The sequence below is a fragment of the Pectinophora gossypiella genome, chromosome 5 (genome assembly GCF_024362695.1).
Source record: "Pectinophora gossypiella chromosome 5, ilPecGoss1.1, whole genome shotgun sequence".
In the NCBI taxonomy this organism is placed as follows: domain Eukaryota; kingdom Metazoa; phylum Arthropoda; class Insecta; order Lepidoptera; family Gelechiidae; genus Pectinophora; species Pectinophora gossypiella.
This window is the reverse complement of record NC_065408.1, coordinates 10122604-10146172: the sequence shown is the minus strand read 5'-3', so window position 1 is coordinate 10146172 and position 23569 is coordinate 10122604. Positions and strand designations below refer to the sequence as shown.

Below are 23569 nucleotides of genomic sequence, written 5' to 3'. Positions count from 1 at the left end.
TAGTTTACGTGCAGGGCAGTAAGAAAGAGGCGTTCGTAGCAACTTTAATAAATATACGTACTAGGGTGGAGCGAAAATATATGAAATAAAAAAAATTTTTTTTTTCTTCAACGGCATAGCGATGAAAAGTTGCCTTGTTATATACAAAACAAACATAGAAAATATCACACAATTATCTTAACGTTTTGAGGTGCCCCAGCAGGGATGAAAACAAACGAAAAACATTTTTTTATGTATGTAATTATATATTACAAAAAATATCCAGAAACATTAAAAATACAGTTTAAATATTATTAATAATTATAATAAAGGCGTAGAGATGTGATGACCCCCATCGCCCCTGGTGAATTCATCAGCGAACCTGGTGAATTCAACAGTGCAGTCAGTCTCCGCAGGCCAGCTTGTGGCGATCTGTTGGTGAGTGACGACACCGCGGAGCTGAGATCCCCCGAGAGTCGGTCAGGCCCTCCGTCTCCGGCTTACTTTCACTGGCCGACCGGAGTGGACCCCAGCGGGGGCCGCAGGACTCTCACCTCTGAATTGCCTTCATTGGCTGACCAGAGTGGGGCGTTAGAGCTATAAGCTCAGGGTGGAAGTGAAAGATGAATAAGTCGCGATTTGGTGAGGCGGGTAAACCGCCTCGCAGAAAGCGGTTTACACCTCTCGACACCCTGAGCTGCTCACAACCATGTTGCTGCCTTGCCGTCCAGTCACGTTGGCTAGATAGGTGGCCCATCCAGTGAGTGGCGAGTCACCACCTGCTCATTTTATCCATTTTTACCAACATTGGTCGAGCAGGTGCCATAGTCCCCCATATCCAGTTTCCCGGTCCACTAACCTCCAACCCAATAGCCCAGTTCCCTTTGTTCGCATAATCAGCAATAGTCCTACACGAACCGGGGATTGTCTTTGCGTGCACTCCCATAGTGTATACAGGGATAATCGCTGGTTGGTGTCACACCACATTTAGATTAAACTGTCTTAAGGGGTCTCTACGTGTTGGCTTCGGCCCCACGCACGCCTTCAAAAAAGTCCGGGACTCTATACGCCCGAGATATGGAAACGACATACAAATAATAAAAAACATTTTTTCAATTTCCTACAAGGTTTCATCAAACAAATTTGAAGTTAGTGGTGGCTCAGTTATGTCACAGTCACGCCACAAAATAATGTCAGTATAAACTTTAGCATCGGAATTGAACACCGGCACCTTCAATTTTCGAAGTCTTCGAGTATTCTGTGATCTTGCTTTTATAATTTTTCGATATGCCAGATCTCGGATAGCCTCTCTGTCATCGCCAAGCATGGCAATGAGGATATTTTTTTGGATGACCGAAATATCCATTTCGTTGCATTACTTTGTCAATGATAGCCTTCATACCGGAGTTCAAATAGCGACTAAGATTAATAGTTGGTCACAGGTGCTTAGCCCCGTCGATGCACGAGGAATTAAGTACATTTTATTGTACTTAAATCACATCGGTCCATAAACTTTCAATACGTACGTGGCTAATACCACTAATTTTTCTTCAGGGTCAGTTTTTGTGGCATACAACATTTGAATTCGATTAGCTGTTGTTAGCCAACTAGAATGGTTAAGAAGTCCAGGTTCTATATTAGCTAAATCAGAAGTAAATATACCAGTACTGATAGCGGTCATAATATCGTATAGATACTTTTGGTCGGTACTCAGCTCTGTTCTAGTAATTTCAGGTAATATTGTGGGTATAAAGGAGAATGCGACTATCGGCATTGTTTAACAATTTTGTAATTAAGATCTAATGGTACCTGAAAAGCATTTCGGCCCTGTGGCTTTTCCATCTTAATTGTAATAACAAATGTCGCAGTGGTAATTCATTAGAATGCAACTTAGGATGTAAATAAATGAACGCCAAATAAATGAGTTGCTGTAAGCGCGCGAAATTACTAAATGTCACTCGATCGGTGTTTGGGTATGAAGACGCGGAGGAGAGTTATTTCGCTGAAATACCTCTCCCCCGCGTCCCACTTCCTTAGAGTCTCAACACGCATGTTTCTACCGGTAATAACTGTCGCTCAGGTGTTTTATAAAATGTTTGCGATGTTTTGAAAAAAATTGGCAAAACTCATAATTTTCCTAATTTTTCAAAACTTTATGACGATGGGGGCACCTCGAAACATAGCATAAGCCAACTGATTTTTTTTGTGCTAAATGTTGACCTGAAATAGCAACTTTTTACAGGTATACCGAAGCGAAAAAAAATAAAAAATGAAATCGCTCCACCCTAATACGTACCTATGCCAAGAAAGGTGTTCTTGTCGTTATGTTTCAATAATGTTTCAAATTCGATTAGTTAATTAGTCATAAGATTAGAGGTCCGGTAGAGTTTATTTTCTTCAGTTTACAATAGACTAATATAACCAGAGTTTAGCAAGATACCACAGACGTACGAGTAATGTACTATGTAGGTGGAACGATGTAGGATATTGCGTGGTGGGTTTTGCCCATTCTCCTTTATTACAAACAAAGTTACAAAAACTTGCAACTCTAATGGAATCCAAAAAAAGATTTCATCAAGTAAAATGAAAATGCTGTCAGCTTGTAGGGTACTCGATGCCTCGACGTAGAGTATTGGAAGAAGTGTTTTATTTATAAATGTGATCTTAAGTACATTTTGAATAAGAGTTATTTTATAAATTGAGACAGTAAAATAATACACATATTCAAACGTACATCATCACAGGGTCTGCCTATCTAACCTGAAGATTTGACAGGTCCCCTTTTTTTTACAGAAGCGTCTGTCTGTTTGACCTTCCAACCCACGAAGGGAAAACCAGCCCAATACAGGTTTAGGTCGCATACCCCCGAGACGGAGTTTGCCCGGGTATGTTTTCTTTCACCACTGAGCACGTGACAATCATTTATGATCCAAACATGAATTCGAAAACTTGGATTCGAACCTGTGACCTTACAGTGAGAGTCAAGCGTTTTACCAACTGGGCTACCACGGCTCAAACGTACATAAATCTTTCTAATCCAAACAAAGATTTTATCTTTCTCTCTCACATTACTTAAGAACTGCGCTATTGCCGATGGAGTAATCGCCATCCCTCTCTTTGTTTAAAAATCTCCCTGTATAATGTTGTTATAAACGAAGGTTTCATTTTATTTAAAATGACATGTAAAGCACGCTCAAGTGAAAATGATATTAAGTAAGCCGTCGTTGACAACGACTCGTTATCCAACGTGAATTTATTGGACTCATATTTTGTGGGGAAAAGTAATCATGTCACATTTTGATTAAAGACTTTTGCCCACACGTTTGGTAACACGGTTCCCCTTTCTTATTGTAAGTACCTATTTTTACCTTCCTACTTTGAAAACTGCGTAGAGTCCCATATAAAATTTTGCCCCCTCTTTAAAGTAGTTGGGAGCAGATATAAAAAAAATATGCAATTTTTGTTGATCACAAATAGACCGCATACCAATTTTTAGCTTTCTACCTAGTTATGGATCCCCCACAGCGTATAGTAAACGTAACATTGTGACACATCAGCATATCAGGGTGGTTTGTCTGGCTGAATGTGCAGTACGGGTGGCGGATGCATCGCTTGCAGTAAAGATAAGCCTAGCGTTAGTTTTAAGACTGTATTTTTGAATCAGTAATAAACGACATCTAAATCTGTTCGGTTCTTTTACTCTACATTTAATTTAATTAGTTTTTAAAAAACATTTTCTTAGCTCCCGAAACTTGACTACCTTGAAAATTGCGGAATGCTCCATACAAACTTCCTGGTAGGTTAGAACAAGACATTCATCACTTTAACTATCTCCACTTTAAAAATCACGTCAATTCGTCGCTCCGTTTTGCCGTGAAAGACGGAAAAACAAACAGTCAGACACACGCATACACTTTCCCATTCATAATATTAGTATGGATAAACAATAATATTAGCCTGTAAACAGAGATTCACACATACATACATAAAGTCACGTACGTCTGCCTCTAGGGATGAGTAGAGCCACAAATCATAAACAAGACAATTCGCAGCCATCCCTATATTGGTGAAGCCAAGTCAAGACGCTTGTGACAAACAACTTATTTACTAGAAAAATTTGGACAATTTGTATTGAAAATAATTAAGGTAACAATGTAAAGACATAGCTATCAACCCCCAGACATGGAATTAATAGAATCTGTTAAATATTCAAATTAAATTGAGGGACACTTGAATAAACTTCGTTCCATGCTTGATTAGGTACTGTGATACGGCCCAATTATAAAGGAATTCGATAGGTATTGATTTTATTTTTGTAATTGGTTTTGTGTTACATAGCTGGCAAGGAGTGGGTGTACACATCTCTGCCTACCCCCTCAGAGATACAGGCATGATGCTATGTGCCTGTATGCCTAGGGGAATTTAAAAATAACCTATAAATTATTAAATTACGTGTAGTTTCCAAGAAAAACACGTGTTTTGGACGTTAAATGTATTCGTACTCTACAAAAGTTTAAATATTTTTTTTGTAATTCTTTTATGTGCCTGTAATTTAATGGGCATACTAAATTGTGCCTTTTTTATCAAAATTTTGTGTAAGTAATAAAACTTTGTTACACACACACACATGCACAAAATATAAAATTAATTTTATGTTAACTGTAATAATTATTGAGGCTTAGGCATATGTTTGTGTATATATATACGTATATATTTTTTTAATCGGTTTTATATGTAGATATAATTATTATAATGTATTTAATATATTGCACCTCTTTTTATTCTTCCGCAGTTACTCTCATACTACCTCTGGGATTGGCTGGAAGAGATCTCTCTTAGAGATAAGTCCACCCTTGTAAACGTCCATTTCTTGTTTGTGATGTAACTAGTTGTTAAGTGCAATAAAGTATATATTTATTTATAATTATGTAATTTCCACAAATATATCTAATTATTTACCTACAATGTAAGTCAGTAATTACATTAGGTCTAATAACATGGAACTACTATAAATAACGGCATCGATTGATTACTTCATTCCTTATTTAGAACTATGCCAGCTCAGATACTGAATACATTTCATATATACGTAAAGTAATTTTAGGGCGAATCAGGCTCTGAATACAAAGGCAAAGACATGATGTAATCAAATCTTTTGCATCTTCATTTCCAAAGCGGTATCTCGTTTTCATAGAGCCCGTTTACCTAACCTGAAGATTTGACAGGTCCAAAATCATCAAATCTTTTACAATGCAAAACAAAATGTATGCCTATATAACTCAGTTTATTTTTACAAATTTTATTGTGATTTACTAGAAGCACACTGGGAAAACTAGAAAATTTATATGTGTCATGTTTAAAGGATATCAGCGACATCTTATTAACAAATAGACTCACATTCGCTAAGGAGTTATTCTAGAAAAGCTTTTGATAATAGTTGTAAATACGTATACATTATGTTATGTAGATAGTTTAAGTTCGTTCCCCCAAATTAAGATGCTATGGCTGTTACAATAAAGTGCAATATTTTTTTTATTATTAAAAGATTTGAATGCGTTTGATCCAGGCTGGTCTTAAATAGCGATGTGGTTTAAGGTGGAGCACGCAAAATCTAATAGTGCCTATTCACTCTTGCCTTGAAAATCCCCAAATTATAGTACCGGTGAACAATGACGCTGAAAGAGAATTTCATTCATTAGCAGTTCCCATAATGAGTGTTGTATAGTGTCGTTACACGCCGTCGCTTGTGACATGATGCGCCGCGTGCAATTTTTTGCAGAGATTGGTCGTCTATTTTTTTTATACGAGGTCTATGTGAATCATAGAGACATTCCAATATTGGTACTACTGGCAGATGACGCAATATCTGTCAACGGAACGCTGTTTCATATTGTGAGATGTAACTGCTGTGCCGGTATATGATTGGATTTGAATTAATTCTACAGAATTTGGAAGTTAATAAAAATCATGGTTTGTTATGACAGCTGAACCATGCAGAAGGATAATGTTCAATTAGTCAATAGTTCTTAATTGTCCATACCGGGTGTTAGTGACACCGTAACGAAAACTTCGGGGAATGATTCAGACCATCATGGTCTCAGAATCATATCTGAGTTGATATTGCGTGGAAAATTCATATTTTTATTTTGTGTATTTTATTTATTTCCAGTCTCATATTGTGCTTTAAGTATAGAATTCGAATTTAAAAAGATAAATGATTAAAACAAAACCGCGCAAAACTTAAAAATCTTAATTAAATATTTCCGACAAGAAACACACCAACCATTGTTTTTAGTACAATCATGTAGACGTTGTAATTTATTTTTCAATATTTTTCGTTACGATGTCACCTGTATAATTATATTGACAAGGACAGTTACAAAGGTACGTATAAAATAAGCACAATAGTCTTCCTTATTGATTATTGTTTTAATTTTGTGTTACTAGTTATGATAATTGGAGTAATTAAGGTTGTGGTATAAACATCTGTGATTTATCCCCCTTCCTATTTAAGTAAATTGTATTTTAGTTAGGTACTTTAAAATTAAATAAAATCCGTGTCTACAAAAGGTCTAACATAATTTTCAATCTAATCCGGCGATTTAACCCTGTCCTGTTTCAGTCACTTTCGTTATTATAAAAGGTGACAAAAGGCAATGTTGACTGGATTCCATTATAATTTTGTTTTTAATTAAATCGGATTTGTGGTGAACAAGGTGGCAAATGAAATGCTGTCGGAAAATTACCAATTCCTTTCTGTGTATATTACACACGTGGAAAAAGACTGAGAAAATAACTTTTTCACCAAACCAGATGTACCTACTTCGTTATTGATAGAAGTAATATTGACATTATGACATATTCTTAGGAAATAAGACCTTTATTTATAATGCGATTGCCTTTTTTGTTAGCTTCAATTTGTTATTCTCTTTTGTTCCTTTATTTTATGATTTATGGTGATAGTAAGGGAGCCTTCGAAACAGCCTTTCACGTAAGGCAAACACTAGTAAGTACATACTGTTAGACAGAAAATAATCGATCGACCTAAATGCGACTGATCTATCTCAATGGTAAAGAACGTCATAATATATGACAGGTGTAATTCTTACCGCGTATTGAAGCTAGTGTAAAATGTTATCTTTATTGAAACATAATCACTAATTGTACTGAAGTGGGGGGTTAAAATGGCCACATCGAAGCAATTCATCCAAAAAAGCAATATTGCAATTTGACATTTGCGCATATAAAAGTAAGTGCGCAATGCAAACAAATGTCAAATTGCAATATTGCTTTTTTAACCCCCCTGGCCGTTCTATTTAATAGTACGTACTAACATTATAGTATCTACTTCGTTCACTAAAGTTACATAAAATGAACTTTAAAGTAATAAAACTAATAAGGCATTGATAGTTGCATTTTTATTTAAGTGTAACGTAATGTCATAGTATCGTAGAGTGTAGTGGAACAATAAATTTTATGGTTTATACCCGCTGTAAACTTTGCGAAATACCAGATGTAACTTTTAGATGAAGCTAACTTAGCAACTTTTTAAGACCAACAATGAAAAGTACCCATACAAAGTACCTTTTTATGGATTCAGTCATAGACGAATTTAACTTCTACAAAGATTAGACACACCAAAATTAGCATCGGAGAGAAACCATAGGCAATAAATCAAAATAAATGAATGGTGAAAATAAGAAAAAATAAAGATAAAATTAAGATAAATGTTAAATGTGATAAAGGCAACAATAACGTAGATAGAGAAAAAGAAAATTATCATTATTCCCTAAGCTAAGTAAGTATAAAATGATATGCGAGTTGTGGAACTCAGTAGGTAAGTACATTCACAATACTTTCGGCAGGTATGACTCGGAACAGATTTATTATTATTTTATATTTGCCGCATATGGCATTAACAACTTGGCCGGTTAATTTAGCACCATGGGAGATGTCGATTATAGACGGATAAAATAGTTTACTTCTATGAAATAAATCAATTAAAATGACTACTTATAGCCTGTACAAAATACAGTAATAAGGACAACAGGTACAGAAAGGCACACCAGGCGCCAAGCAGCAATTTCTTCCCGGAAACCTTTTATGCATGGATTTTATGATCAACAAAAATGTAACGCAGAATACTTGGCTCAAAAAAGAAGAATATACACAATTTGTTTAGCTATTGTCCTTAAAAATATAGTAGAAAGTAATAATAATGATGACCCTCGTTTCCGCGGCATGTCTGGACAAGTTACAATGTTACAACTGAAATCCACTTATGTTTGACTGCAACAACTTGAGTGCACTTAGTCGGTGACAAGTTAAGCCGTCTGTGAATTACTATGACGTAAAGTTTTAAGAGGATATAACATGGACTTAGGGGTGCTTCAAGTTCTGAAAGAGCATCTGTAGGCGGGCACTACATTTGTTGTTTTGAATTACCTTCATAATGTTATTATAACATGTTCCTCCTCGCCTATTAGTCAAATTGGTAGGTATAGAGCTATTAAAAGTGAGTGTGCTTTCAATCAAAGCAATAATACAATTCTTGCATAGCATTATCCCGTTTTTCACAGGGTCCGCTTACTCAACCTGAATATTTGACAGGTCCGTTTTTTTACAGAAGCGACTGTTGTCTAGCGTTATAACCCGCAACGGGAAAACCAGCCCAATGCGGGTTAGGTCACAAACTTCCGGAAATGCATTTCTCAGGAATGTGGATTTCCTCAACATGTTTTCCTTCACCGCTGAGCACGTAATAATCATTTATGATCCAAACATCAATTCGAAAACACAAATAAAATAATAGAATAGGTGCCATAGGTATCTAATTTGAAATATGTTATAAGGTATCTATATACTTACGTAAAAAATAGTTATGGGTAAGTAGATAGCCAAAAACTATTCCCGAATTTAAATTACAATCAATCAATGAAGCTCAGCGTAAAGTAGGTAATGTCAACGTAATCAAAGAATATTTTAAATGACGTCTGTGATCATGTCTGAAAATAGCACGGTATTATCGCGGCTTCCACCCGAATACGAAATTAAATTCTATATATAAATCTGAGGAAATTGGAAAATTGAAAGCACAGGCAGATTTAAAACGTTTCTGGATTCAAATGCGATAAATAGCTTTGCGGGTTTGTATTAAGTAATCAGCAAATTTTTGTATACTTACATTGGGTATTCATCTCGGGAGCCGATTCAGCGATACAACTTGAGCTTTGACATTTTGATTAGTTGAGAGTATTGTTCTTTTTGATTTCTTATCTTGATGCTTCATGAATTTTGATTGAAAACAGATATTTGAACAGTTTAGAAAGGTCATAAAAACAAAATCGCACTATTCGCATATTCAGGACAACGTGTTGTCTTTGTGAAATTCAAAACGTCTTATTATCTTGAACTACCTACACAATGAAGTTAAATTATCACGCTTCATATATATAAATCGATGACTAAGTCTATGTATCACTATGACAATATAAGTAGCGCTATACAAATAAACTACACGCCCAATCAAATGATTTAGTAGCGATTTGCTTTTATTTATTACCAGCCAGCTATGTTTCAGCGAGGAAAGAACTCAAGAGCGACTGGTTACTGCAAGATTTATCGTAACACCACTGCTACAGTTATTGCGTACTATGTATTATGTTGCAAACGTTTTTTTAAATGCTTGACTGTCAAGTCCAGCGCATCACAAGCAGTAGAGATTAGGTAAACTGTGATACAATTAAATTATATAAGAAACATACACTCACAATCGCTTGTATAACAATACTACTACAAGTAACTTAGCAATAAGGCCGCCTATTGTACTCATTCTATTTCTCTTTTGTTTTGTTTTTTGTTTTTTCCTGTTTGTGCACTAAAGTATTTGTTATGTTATGTTGTATGGTGTCAAGGTAAATGCTATTGACAAAATCACTTCTATAAACAACGCACTAGATCAAAACATAAACAATAAAAATAGATGTCTATGTCCGTTTTCCCGTGTTTTAAGACTTTAATGTTATATTTATAAACGATATGAATCAGAGCGTTGATGACTGATGGATGGTGTCGTATTCAAGGCGGCAAAAAAAGTGTGACACTGTGACACTCAATGTCATGAACTACGGGTAAGGTCAGTATAACATGTCACATGTTAGTAGTGCCTCTGGACATGACATGATATGATCTTTGACATGATACTTCCCGCAGTAAATAAAAGCGGAAAACAATAATAGAATTCCCAACACATCTCAGGGAGTCAATCGGACAAGAGGGGCTATTTTGATGAAGTCCCAATCCAATATCGATAGTGCCGCAAGTCTAACCGAGACAATTTCTGACTACGTTAAAATATAATCCTTGTTATAGGTTTATGTCTCTCCTTTCCTTTACTTGCCAAATAATCATAAAGTAAATTTACAAACTGCAGTACGAAAACTTTGGATTGTTTGAAAAGTGATTTAAGATTCAAAGCGGGCGGAACCGTGGAAATCGTCTCAGCAAATGTGTGTTTCCAATTTGCTCTGGTACTTTGCAGTGATTGCTGACGGAACTGAGCATGTGGTGCTAAAATTATGTAATGCTAATTTAGTGCTTGCTTGTCGCGCGCGGATGGGCCAACAATTTCTCGTTGGGCCTTGGCGCGTACTGGTGACAATGAACGCACGCGACACACAATCTAATTTTACATTGAGCGACCCACCTGCGGCCGGGACTCACTACTCAGCTGTTTATTTGACGTACTGCCGTCTTTTAAGCGATTTCCTCAAACCACGGCCACAAACATTTTTAAGCGTCAGACTAAATTTTTTACATTTGACAGGCTCGGAATGTTGATATACGCAAAAACATTGCTTTCAAAGATCTCGGCTGCAAAATAATTTACTGTGCTCTCAAAACACGCCTCGGATTAATTAAAAGTGTAATTAAAAACCGAATTTTAATAACGTTACTTTGGATGGTAAGGTTTCATTTGGGTCCGGTCCGGCTACTAGATTTAGTTATCTCAGTTGGGAGAAATGAAGTTGAAAATGCTATATATTTGTTAAAATTTGTTAAAATTAAGTGTGTTCTAGCTTATAACAGTCACTGTCCATCAGCAACAACAGTACTTACTTACAGCAATTAGGGTCTTATTCATTGCTATTCTGAACATTGCTGTGCCAATATTGTCCTCATCACGTCCATAGTGTCAACGAATATATTGTCAAACAACTGTTCTTCAGGTCTGGTGATCTAAAGAACAGTCCTCATTATTCGCCGTCAAGTCGAATTCAAAGTTACTTAATACTCGTCAAGTCAAAGTTGTCTGCTGTCGCATTCGTCGTATTTTATTAAAACTTCAGTCCATTATTAACCGCCCCTGTGCTGTTCACCTACTTTCCGATTGCTAGTGATAAATAAGTCGTTTTAATTACATTTACATAAACTCTCGCGGGTAGAGTTCAGGTATTTCATTTACGAGTAGATTAACGCTAATGGAATGGTTCAATGGCAGGCGTTCTCTCGATCGGGAGCTGTAAACCAGGAGTGTCATTTGTCAGTTAACTGATACGCGGCCTATTGTGTATTACCAGCTGGGAATCATAATAGACACCGTATTGACATTTTATGCCTATTGATGTAGGTTTAATGATCGTTTGCAACTGGCAACAATAACTATGTTTCGGCGTGAGCCGGTTGATAGTCTAAATCAATTAGTGGTCCCATCTGCAAACCGTACATTTTCATAGTGTAGCTGGTCTGCTAATTAAATGATCTGGCTGGTGGTGGAAGCTTAGTGGGAATGTCATTTTGTTGATAGAGGCTGCACTAGTATAAGACGAATGGGGTTTCGGTCACCCAAATTATCTCTCATTACTGCTTGTGATCTAAAAAATACATACACATACATATATACATAAACTCACGCCTATTTCCCACCGGGGTAAGCAGAGACTATAAAATCCCATTTGTTTTGATCCTGACACACTTCTCTTGCTTCCTCCACATTCATCAATCGCTTCATACACGCACGCCGGTTCAGAGTAGATCGTATTAAAGCTTTTCTAAGGACATCTCCAATTTGGTTAATGTAAGTCCTTCTCGGTCTTCTTCTGCCAGCCCTACCATCAACTTTCGCTTTATATACCGCTTTTGCAATTCTATTATCCTTCATCCGCTCTAATATCTATAAGTAATAATTATGTTTTGTTACGCGTAACAAAATAAATATAAAACTATGTCATGGCAACACTTGCGAATTCTCATAACGAAGGTCAACTAGTGGAACCATTCTGTTTGAGCGGCTATCAATCCCCTCACAGATTTTATGACTAAATTTACGTGCGAGAAGAAAGCCGAGATGCACAGTAAACTAATATTAGATTATGATGCCAACCGAAACATACATATTATAATCACGCCCATATCTCTATTGAGGTGGGCAGAACCACAAGTTATCAATGAGATAACCCGCAGCCACTTTTGATATTCGTTCCAAGACAGATATCTCAGATAGATACTTGTACCAGAAACTTGCTGACGGCAGCGTTATTGTAACTCAGTTCCTATCTTGACATAATCCTATTCTGCGATTGACCAAAATGACAATGAATTGACAAGAGTTCACAGTTTCAACTAATTACATGATAGGATTTCCATTTCTCAAAGTGTTAGCTGAGTTACACGATTTACGTAAACCTCCACAAATTATCAGAAACTTATCCGGCAGATGGTTTATCAGCAAAATGATTAAACAGACCTTAAGACGATACTGGAGGCACATTTCGTAGATCAGGTAGTGAAAAACCCTCGAATTCGAAACGTGCTCGTAACATTGACACCGGGCAGTGTCGTAACGTAAACATTCAATGTGATCAACAGACCAGTAATTGGATTACAATTTAATCCAGCAAATAGGTATTACGATGGAGTACAACGAAGACAGACGATACGTCTGTCCTACACTATACGGGGGAGAAATCTTATTGAATACAATTGAATCACGTAGAGACCTATCTTTTTCAAGTGACATATTGTAGATTTGCCTCAGGTTGGCATTCACTTTTTGGCTGGAAAAATGGAGAGCGCTCGACTCTCATCCGTGGGCGAAATCAATAAGTCACTAATAACAATAAAAAGACTACAGAAAAAGCCTGCTGCTAGGTAGTAAATGCAGCTAGGAGCGAAAAATCTTATATTTTGTAAACATTACAATGATATACGATACTTACATTACAAAGTTTTTGAACTTTACGATAAATTTATGTTCATCGGGGTGTAAAAAAGGGATCAAGTCCAATAACCCCGTAATAGAAGGGTGATAACAAAAAAGTAAAAATATATATATATATATATGTGGTGTAGTATGTTGACGCCAGTGTGTTTAAACACAAAATTTCGCGTCGAGTCGCATAGTAAATAATTGTACTTACAGATTTTTGTATTAGGATAGACATCTATACTTATAATAAATCTGTAAAGAGGTCAATTCTGTACATTAAATATATTTTCAAAATAACTATCAGGGGGTGATTAGTGATCGATACTGATGCCAAAAATGCAATCAGTAAAATTTTTGTCTGTCTGTCTGTATGTTCCTTATAGAAACAAAAACTACTGGACGGATTTTAATGAAACTTGGTACAATTATTCTTCATACTCCTGGGCAGGTTATAGTATACTTTTCATCACGCTACAATCAATAGGAGCAGAGTAGTGAAGGGAAATTTTGGGAAAACGGGAGAAGTTACTCCATTTTTTAAGCTTCCGTCGCGTAAGCAGCCTTAATGGTTAAAGTTACATAGAAATCATGTATGACGGAAATATCTTCTAAATATATAAAAGGAGAAACTGACTGACTGAATGACTGACATATCAACGCACAGCCTAAACGGCTAAACGTAGGCACTTGAAATTAGGAAGGGACGTAGCTTAGGTACCGCAGAGGTGCACTAAGAAAGGAATTCTCGAAATTCCCACGGGAACAGGAATTAGCGGGAAAACCCTTTTGTATAAAAATTCTAAACCGCTTAAGTTAGACGCTTGAAATTTGGCATGCAGGTACCATAGTTAACTTAAAGCTTAATTGCAACTGGATATTGCAAAATTCTCACGGGAACGGGAGTTAGCGGGAAAAAACATTTGTATGATAAAATCTAAACCGCGTAAGATAGATGTTTTCAATCTAGCATGCATGCTACGAATAAAAAAAGCATGCATGCATACCTTAGTAAATATAAATTTTAGTTATGGCTGTATTTTGAAAAATGGTAATTGGCGGGTAAAAAAAATTGTATGAAAAAATCTAAACTGCATAAGTTAGATGCTTGAAATTTGACATGCGTATATTATATACCTTAGTGAATGCAAAGTTAAAAATTTCCCTGGGAACGGGAAGCGAGTTAGAGGCTTGAAATTTATAGCTCGCGGTAGTGGCAACCAAGAAACGTCGTGGCCGCGGCGGCGTTTGTGGGGCGGCGACAGCGGTGGCGAGGCGCGGAGGGGGGGCAGATACCCGAGTGAGCAACCGGAACGCGGCAGACGCGTGAGGGCAGACGTCGTTGATGGTCGTGTCAAATATTGAATTTTGCGGGCGAACTTTTCACTATTCTTGGATGGTTCAAATCTTTCGTAGGTAGTTATCTGTTGAATTTTCCAGGCGGACGTTTCACGGCGTATTTCTGTTGTAATTTTTAAATTTTGTTTAAATTTTCGAAACTGATCGTATTTTCCTAAAATATCAAACCAAATCATATACTAATAATCTAGAAATTAATAACAATTCATTATTTAACTGAGCTACTTATACTGTAACCTCATTTAAAAATAATAAAATTAAGCATTTTTTAACCTTTCTCCCACACGCACAAAGATCTTTCTTTTATAACACGCCACGCGGACGGAGTCGCGGGCAAAAGCTAGTCAAAAATATAAAACCAAACTTGCAGCTTCGAATCCCGCGTGGCACATGGATCACATCGCAATCTTCAAACGTAAGTATACAGGTAACGGCTTAAAATACTTGTTTCATAGTTAATATACGAAATGTGTTTTCAAGTAATCTTCTGATGTCATTGATGCACCTATTAGCTAAAGAAATAGGAAAAATAACGGTCACGCTAGGTCGATCTAAACTTTTTCTAATAGAAATAAGGAAATGCAAACAAAAGTTCTAGCCAAGTAGTTCATGCCATATGAAGCAAATCTACAGTATGTCACTTAAAAACAACAAGGGAATCTCCCAAGACCTGGCAATTTTCATGAATAACGACTATCACATTATGATTGATGATAATATAAATGGCGATAATGACCCCAGAAACTATTTCAACACATTACTCTATTCTAGAACTCCGTGGGCAGTTAATAATGCTTTGAAAATAACTTTTTTTTAATTTGTTAAATGGAAATAAATATCATTTAGGAAATATCTCTACATGTTTGATTATTCGAGAAAGTATATAGAAGAAACAACGTGACCCTGACGACTATTAAATATTTAAGTTTGTAGACTGCTTTTTTGGTAAAGTGGTATATATGTAAATGTGTTAAAACTAAGAACGGTGTTGCAATGTTTTACGTACCCAAGCCAAAGATATAAGTTAAATCAAGTAAAGATAGAGCATTAAGCACGTAATCAAAGTCAATGCTTGTTTCAAAATATCACTTTGTTAAAGCCTTTTCCAACCTAATTCGGTCGGTCATACGGCATAATTACTGAAGTCTGACTGCCAAGAAGCAAATAGGATTACTCGTATTTATATACTTACATGCGTGGAAACTTGAAAATGGCTGACTGAAAGAGGCTTTTTGTTGCGAAAGTGGGTAATATAATAAGCAGAGCGTTTTATGTTGCAAAGTGGTTTGTAGAACGGAAGTTATCCGTCACCCGCGAAAAGGCACATTATCTTGATTAAGTGCAAAACTGTCACTAAAAAAGTTTTTGACATTCCAGATAGGTTGTAGAAGTCAGAGAAGAACGTAATAGGTGTTTTGCAATATGGTGGGTTATGTATAAAGTGCTATAGGCCTCAAACCTGCCACTATTAAGTATACCATAGAATAAGGAACTCCGAGCTCTCCGCTGCCCACCAGTGGCTGAGCTAGGTTTACCTTACCCCCTTTCGGTCTTTCTTTAGCCTTTAATCGTATGGATGTCAGATGTCACACACAGAGACGCGCGTGCACGATAACGTCACTGTGTGGTGTTTGTGTAAAACAAGGTTTTTTTGTATGGGTGTGGTTATATTATCTTGGAATTTCGATATCAAGTGTGTCTATAACTTGTCTTCACTAAAAAATATTTACCAAAATTTTGGTTATTGTTTACGAAACAGAGTGATTAACTGACGTTTATATTATTAAGTAACATAATTATTCAATAAATCATGTATGACAAGAAGGAGTTGTTCTACTTCACATGCATGGAAAGAGAGACACAACTGACTGAGTGGCTTTTTGCTTTTTGTTGCGAAAATAGTTAATGAGTGTAAATGGAAAGCGTTTTATGGCACTAAAGTGGTGTGTTGGAAGCTGTCTGTCTGCCGCAAAGGCTTGAGGGTAAGAAAGCGTAGAAATATAGTACACCCCTCAGGAACGGATTAAATCGCAATTTAATAGTGTCGATATTTTTACCGATAAAATTGTTATTCAAAATTCTAGATTAAGTAAATTAAATTCATCGTTTTTAGGGTTATGTATACATTTTTACAATAAAATACCAAATAATATTTTAATTTTGTCAGAAAATAAATTTAAAGCTCATGGGAAGCTTACATTTGTAAAAAAGCTTATTATAAGATTAATGATTACCTAAATGATAAAAATGTCTGGTATTGAATGTGTTCCTCTAATTATTAAATAACTTGTAAATTAAACCCTCAGTGTTTTAAAAGTTGTGTTGCTGTTGCAGTTTCTTGTCATTTCTTCTCCTCGGCCATAACACCTTGCGAAATGACGTAAATTCAAAAATGTTACATTGACCTTCAACAAGTTTATCCATAATAATTACGTTGAATAAATAATTCTGATTTCTGATAGTTTTAAACTTTCAATGCTACTGATATTTGTTGACTATTGAACTGATAAATTATCAAGTGGGGATGCACTGAACTATACTATAAAATATACATATAGGTTTATTTGTAAACTAATCTCTGTGCGCACGGTATTCTGCCAAGTTGCAAACGATTACGAAAAACGTCAATGACTATGATAAAAATATATGAGATTGACATGTCACCTTTATGTCAATACATTTATATACATATGTCAATACATTTATACCACTGTCGCTTATCGAAATCGTCATCAAATGAGAATCAGATGAGTTTGTACATTGGATAAAAATCTCTAAATAAGAAATGATTAAAGTATCATTTAACGCATTTATAATTTCATACATTTTGGTGAATCTAATCACGATTTGTGAGTGTGAGTGAACTAAATCAAAGTGGATCCATGGATAATTTGGAGCTAAACTAGGAATATTACACGTTCACATAAGTACGTGTTTGTAACTACCGACACACTGGGTTTTTGTTGAGTAGTGTGGCTAATGAGAATAAATGGACAGCATTTTCGGGGAAAGTGTACGAAAATAGGCGAGGTTTACTTCCTTTTTGTTAAAGGTACCTATATCACGTCCATGACGTTCATTATCTCTTTGGGGATGGGCAGAGCCACTTTCGATATGATGAAAGGGACCCCGATACAGCCCCCCCGGCGTGGTCGACGTTTTCCCTGATTTAATGCACAATAAAAATTTTCTCTTATCTATCTTGTTATGATAGTCTCTAATGTGGCTAGCAAAACCGAACTTCGATTTGAAGGTTCGGCCACATGGCGCACAGAATAACTGGCCAGCAGAATTATATATATAGGTAATACTTAGACAATGTAAATCTTAATACTGGAACATAATTATACATAACATACTTCCTTACATGTGCCCGTATCCCCGTGCTCTTTCTGTTCATCAATACATTTACCACTTGACAGGGGGAATTAGTCAGCACGGAATAGGAACATGGCGAAATCTATGTTGTTACTTAACTACGCAACACTCATTCACTTTTAGCATATTTACATTAGAAATAATAACATGGTAATATATACCACAGATGCCCTAAGCGAGCTAACTAACTTTACTGGAAATGTCATTTGAATATTTAATCTAATTTTGTGGCTGTACCGTATATTGCTGAGTTATAATTATGTTATACTTCTTAAGTATATCAGTCTGTACACTCAAATTACGCTATGGATATTTCAGAAATCTCGCATAAGAAGGTTTATTCATAATTCTTTAAGCATCTATTGTACTAACGATTTGTAGTTCAACTCTTTATTTTAACTTAGCGATATTGCAACGAATACTGAGGGGAATGATTCAGCTATGTTTCTAAGTTGATATCAAGTTGAATTTTCCGTCGAATAATTCATGTTTATTTTTTTGTATTTTTGAAAAATGTTTTCAATTCTTTACTTTTGCGATGGAAAATTTTACTTGTTATTAACGTAGAATAATGAGCTAAATCATCCCTCTCAGTATTCGTTGCGATGTCACTTACGCCCCGTACTAGTACGTACAGGTAGCCATACGAGTACGTTATGGGTGTTAGTGACACCGTAGTGAATACTGAGGGGGATGATTTAGACCATGATTATAAGTTCAATTTTTAAGAAAAATGTGTTTTTTAAATTATTTTCATTCCATACTTTTTACGACGAAAAATTCTACAACAAAAAAAATGGTCTAGATCATCCTTAAATGTTTTCGTTACAATGTCACTAACACCAGGTATATGTAGGTAAATACATTTTTTACCTTTTTTATTTTGTGTAAGTATACACATTTAGTACTTAAATCAATTCTTGATATTTTCCTCGAGTGAAGTAAAGCAACTACAGGTAAATTAAAACCATATTTTTGCCCAGACGGATAAACCCGACACGGAAGTAGAGATACTCTTGTATTTTCTCAGGGGAAAGCTGAGGGATTTATAACGGTTTAGTATATCTTAATTTCGTTATCTATGAAATAATCATAACAACGACAGTTTAATAAGCTTGCTGCACACAGAGCCGGGAAAGCTTGTCTCGCCTTATTAATTATATGTTATATCTATTATCCATGAAATTAGAAGCTTAAACGAAGGTAAACCTTTACAGCACCATCTATATTGTTTTTAAGGAACGTAGCCTGGAAAGTCCCTCATTGGTGTAAAACAATGCTTCTTTTTTATCCACTTCATGGTCAGGCTAAGATCGTAAGACCATGCTGCCTAGTCTTCAGTACATAATGCTTCTTATGCTACTTAGTTCTTTGATGAAGTGACATTAGATTTAAAAAAAGCAAAGGTAGGGTCTTACTGTCGTCACCGTAATCTGTAACCTAAGTTTGCTTGGATCAGGGCTTCCAATTTTTATTATAATGGTAAATTTATGAAATGAATTATTGCGAATAAAATAAAGTTATTTCTAAAGGATTTTTGTTTTTATAGCATTCACCCGTGTTTAGGGAAACTCACAAAGATAAAATTAAATCGAGAAATGCTAACTTGGACGGGATTTGAACACCTTAATGAAGATACCTAGATCGAAGAATTTCGCATGGACAGGAGGAGGAGCCGGTGGTGTAATGGTTAACATGCTCGTCTCGGCTTGACAAGAGCTGCGGATTCAAATCAGAATTTTTTCGATTTAATTTTCACTTTGAAAGTTTTTTCTATCTAATTATACCCTTTTTTCGATTTATTAAGAACACAATTCACGTCTTGAATCCTACTGAGATATTGGCATAAAATATTAACCATTTTATGTATCTAAGTAAATACATTCCATGTCCAAACTAAACCTTAAGTGGAAAGGAATGCTGTCTGTAACCTGGATTCTGCCAAGTGCTCGACGAACTCTCCACTCTATTCAATCTAGGATATTTACGATCCGATCAATACTTTAAACTAAAACCGAGCACGAAATGCTTTGTGCTCTATATTCCCGATATATCAGGTAGATGGCCTGATTTTGGATGTCGGGAGTCGACAGATTTTAGACTAGTATAGACTAACTTGCGCGCACACTACCCTATTGAGCGACTCGGGTATAAATTTAGACAAAAAAATATTTTCATTTCAATATATTATCATGTCAATATATCCCGTTTTTCTCGAGGTTCACTTACTTTACCTGAAGATGTACAGGCCTTTTTTATCACTTTTATAGAAATAGCAGTTAATATTTTTAACTACAAAGAGAGAAAGAATGAATAATTAGGAAATAATTGGTAACAAATAATCAAGTGAAAAATACTACGTAAAATGACAACGCGTCACAATGAAAACAATAAAGGTAAATCGATATAGACCTCTTCAAAGATGCATTACTAACTGCGGTAGATTTAGTTATTTACCTACTCTAATCAAAACGGATTAAAATTGTACAATACGTAAATATCAATAATGATAATATCGTAATTTTACACAAAGCAAAATTACGAAATAGTTTCATGCAGCACAAGACTAACATCCAAGGTTGATCCGACCCTTTTATTATAATCCTCGAATTCAATAAGTCGATATCGCTTTTATCGTCATGTTACATTCATTGGAAAGCTTACGTAGACTCGAATTGTCAAAGCGAATACGTTTGATTGTCGAATAAAACATTTATAAAAACCGTTTACTGCCTGAAAAATGAACTGTTTTCTTTCTGTAGCAGTCGTTTATTTTTTGGGAATTGAGTTTCCTTGCGTTACCTTGTACGAGACGACAAAATGAATTATCCTGAAAGTGACTGCTTCCAGTAATCGTTTTGATGTTTAGTCTCAACAGCTATGTTTGAGCGTATTTTTTTGCACTAGACTGTAAGTTTATAAAAGAAAAAAAAAAAAGAGAGGAGGCCTATACCCAGCAGTGGGTACAAGCTAAGAAGATAGATAGTAGTAAGTTTATACCTGGATATTTCAGCACCGAACATTGTTCGTATTCGGAGCATAAATATAAACTTAGGATCCTATAAGACCCTTAAACTACAATGTTTAACTTTTTCCGTCTTGTTCATTATCCTGAACGTGTCGTAGATAGTATCGTGAGAGATCACCATGTGTTTAGCAGGATTAATAGTTGCGTTAAGTTTTTGGTATACGTACCTAAAGCTAGGTATGTATATTAAACTTCAACATTACAACGTTTCCTGTCACAGTAAATATATACACCGATGACGTCTTGTAACCTACCTACTAATTTAAAAGGGCAAAGGAAATTATTGAAGAAATAGTAATAAGCCCTGAACGAAAACGTTTTATCCTACTGCCGGCAGCGACGCAGACAGTATAAGAAGTCAAGCGAACTGTTTAGCCGACCCTACCTCGATTTATCCTGTCTGTCAGGATAGTAGAAAAGAATACAATAATCAATTTAACAATGGAATATCTTACATCGTGTCCTGCGTGCCCGAACACCTGCACGCAGGAGGATCTGATGAGCGCTGCAGATAGCGCCATACTTGTTGCCAAGTTTTGGGCCGATACTATTTAGTTTGCCATCGACACGATAAGAAGAAGAAGAAGAAGAATTTAACATAAAACTTACTACATGAAATTATAGTATCTTCGGTTTTGGTAAAATTTTGTACTATTAGCTGCTTTTTACACTTTTTATCTTCTTGTACCCTTGAGTTGCGAAGTGCTGGAAGAGATATCAGTTTAGAACTGACGTCTTCCCGTTCTTGATCGCATTTTCTGATAGGTAACGTGTCATCACTCACGACTAGAAGAAGTAAAATAACTTTAAGGCCCTTATATACCTGTAATGAACGTTTTGATTAACTGCTCCTCCTAAATTAGCCTGCCAAAAAATCCACAAACAATATAATATGTTACGCTTTGATATCTTCTCTACAATCGGAACGTTAGAAAAGTTTGTGGCATATTTATTATACATACTAAAAAAATATTAAATGAAGCTGTTTTTTTTAACTTTCATTTCCCTACTTCTCCCAAACTACAAGTGATACGTGTATGGCTATTATTAGACCATAATGGTAATTAATTTATCTTGAATTGGTACGCTGGATATTTCGAAATATGTGTAGTTTTTTATTAATATAGGGCGTTAATTTATAATTTCAAAATATGTTTCTATAATCAAGCTTCAATTGCTTACCTAAAGGAATATTAAACGTTGTAACGCGTACTAAACCGCTTTAATGTATATTAAAACAAAATTAATATCATAAATTTGTTTCAAAGACTATAAAGCAAGATAATTATTAGCTTAGGCAAGTAATTCTTTACTTAATGATTTATGTACTTTTAAGGTAATAGAAGTAAGCTAATTAACTTAATTTCGTATACAGATAAGATATGTAAGTGGTGTACGAAAACGAACCCATTAAAAGGTTCATATAATAATACTACAACATATGAGATTTTCCTTCTTCAATACATTTAAAAAGGGTCATCGCCTCTTTTCAAATGATGAATTTAAAATATGAAAATATTTACTATTTGCATCCTCTCCCTAGCATTGTCCCGTTTTTCACAGGGTCCGCTTAACTGACCTGAAGATTTGACAGGACTGATTTTTTAAAGTCCGACTATTTCAGGTCACATACCTCCGAAAATGCATTTGCCGGGAATGCGGGTTTTCTCTCGATGTTTTCCTTCACCGCTGAGCACGTGATAATCATTTATGATCCAAACATGAATTCGGAAATAAATTCGACAATCATTGGTTTAGGCCTGTGCTGGGATTTGAACCTGCGACCTCAAAGTGAGAGGCAAGCGTTCTACCAACTGGGCTACCACGGGTCTATGATAAGATTCATTGTGTTTTTCTATAATTGTCTACTTTTTCATTACTTGTAAAAACCATGTAATGCATGCTTAATTTAAGTATAAAAATGTTGTAAAATTTGTACTAATGTAGCTGAAAATGTTACAACATTTTTCGATGAACCATTAGGGGTAGATGTAGCTAAATTATCAGTATTTTTTTAAATGCTGCATTGCAAAACGTCGGACGACATACGTTTCTTTAATCAGGATTTTTTCCGATAACTTTTAGCTTTTTTATATTTAATTAATTCCCTGTGTCAATATTATCCATATATTTTAAATAAACGTGAAGGATACACATGATAAGACCTTCAGAAAGCGTTTGGCATTGTGAAAACATTTAAAATTATCCCACGATGTCATTGGACTTGGCACCGCCCGAGTGGATTATACATATTATGATCTTCATATCAAATACTTAGCGTATATATCATTAGTATATACGCTTGGTGACAGCACTTTAAAAGATATATTTTCATTCAATGAATTCCGTTATTCTGCAATGGTTCACGTGAGAAAATTTCTACCCCTGCATTACATTATTTTTAAATTTCGTCTTGTACTGAGTGTCCTCATTATGAGTTAAATAAAAGTAGAACATTGGCACGAGCCACGACATTCGGCAACTTTTTTTATTTAAAAATGTAAATGTATGTGTAATGTGTATGTGTGTTTGTAATTCTTGTTTCAGTCGCAATCAACTATTCTTTCCTCTGCATAATTGAATTAACTCTCCCTCCGTATTTTTCCGGATTTGCAATTTTC

General features: G+C 35.5%; 1 protein-coding gene across 2 annotated transcripts in view; it reads right to left on the bottom strand.

Moving 5' to 3' along the window:
• The window catches only part of LOC126367150 (uncharacterized), a 193536-nt gene that overhangs the window by 169073 nt on the left and 894 nt on the right, over window positions 1-23569 (bottom strand). The gene's annotated exons all lie outside the window — the stretch shown is intronic.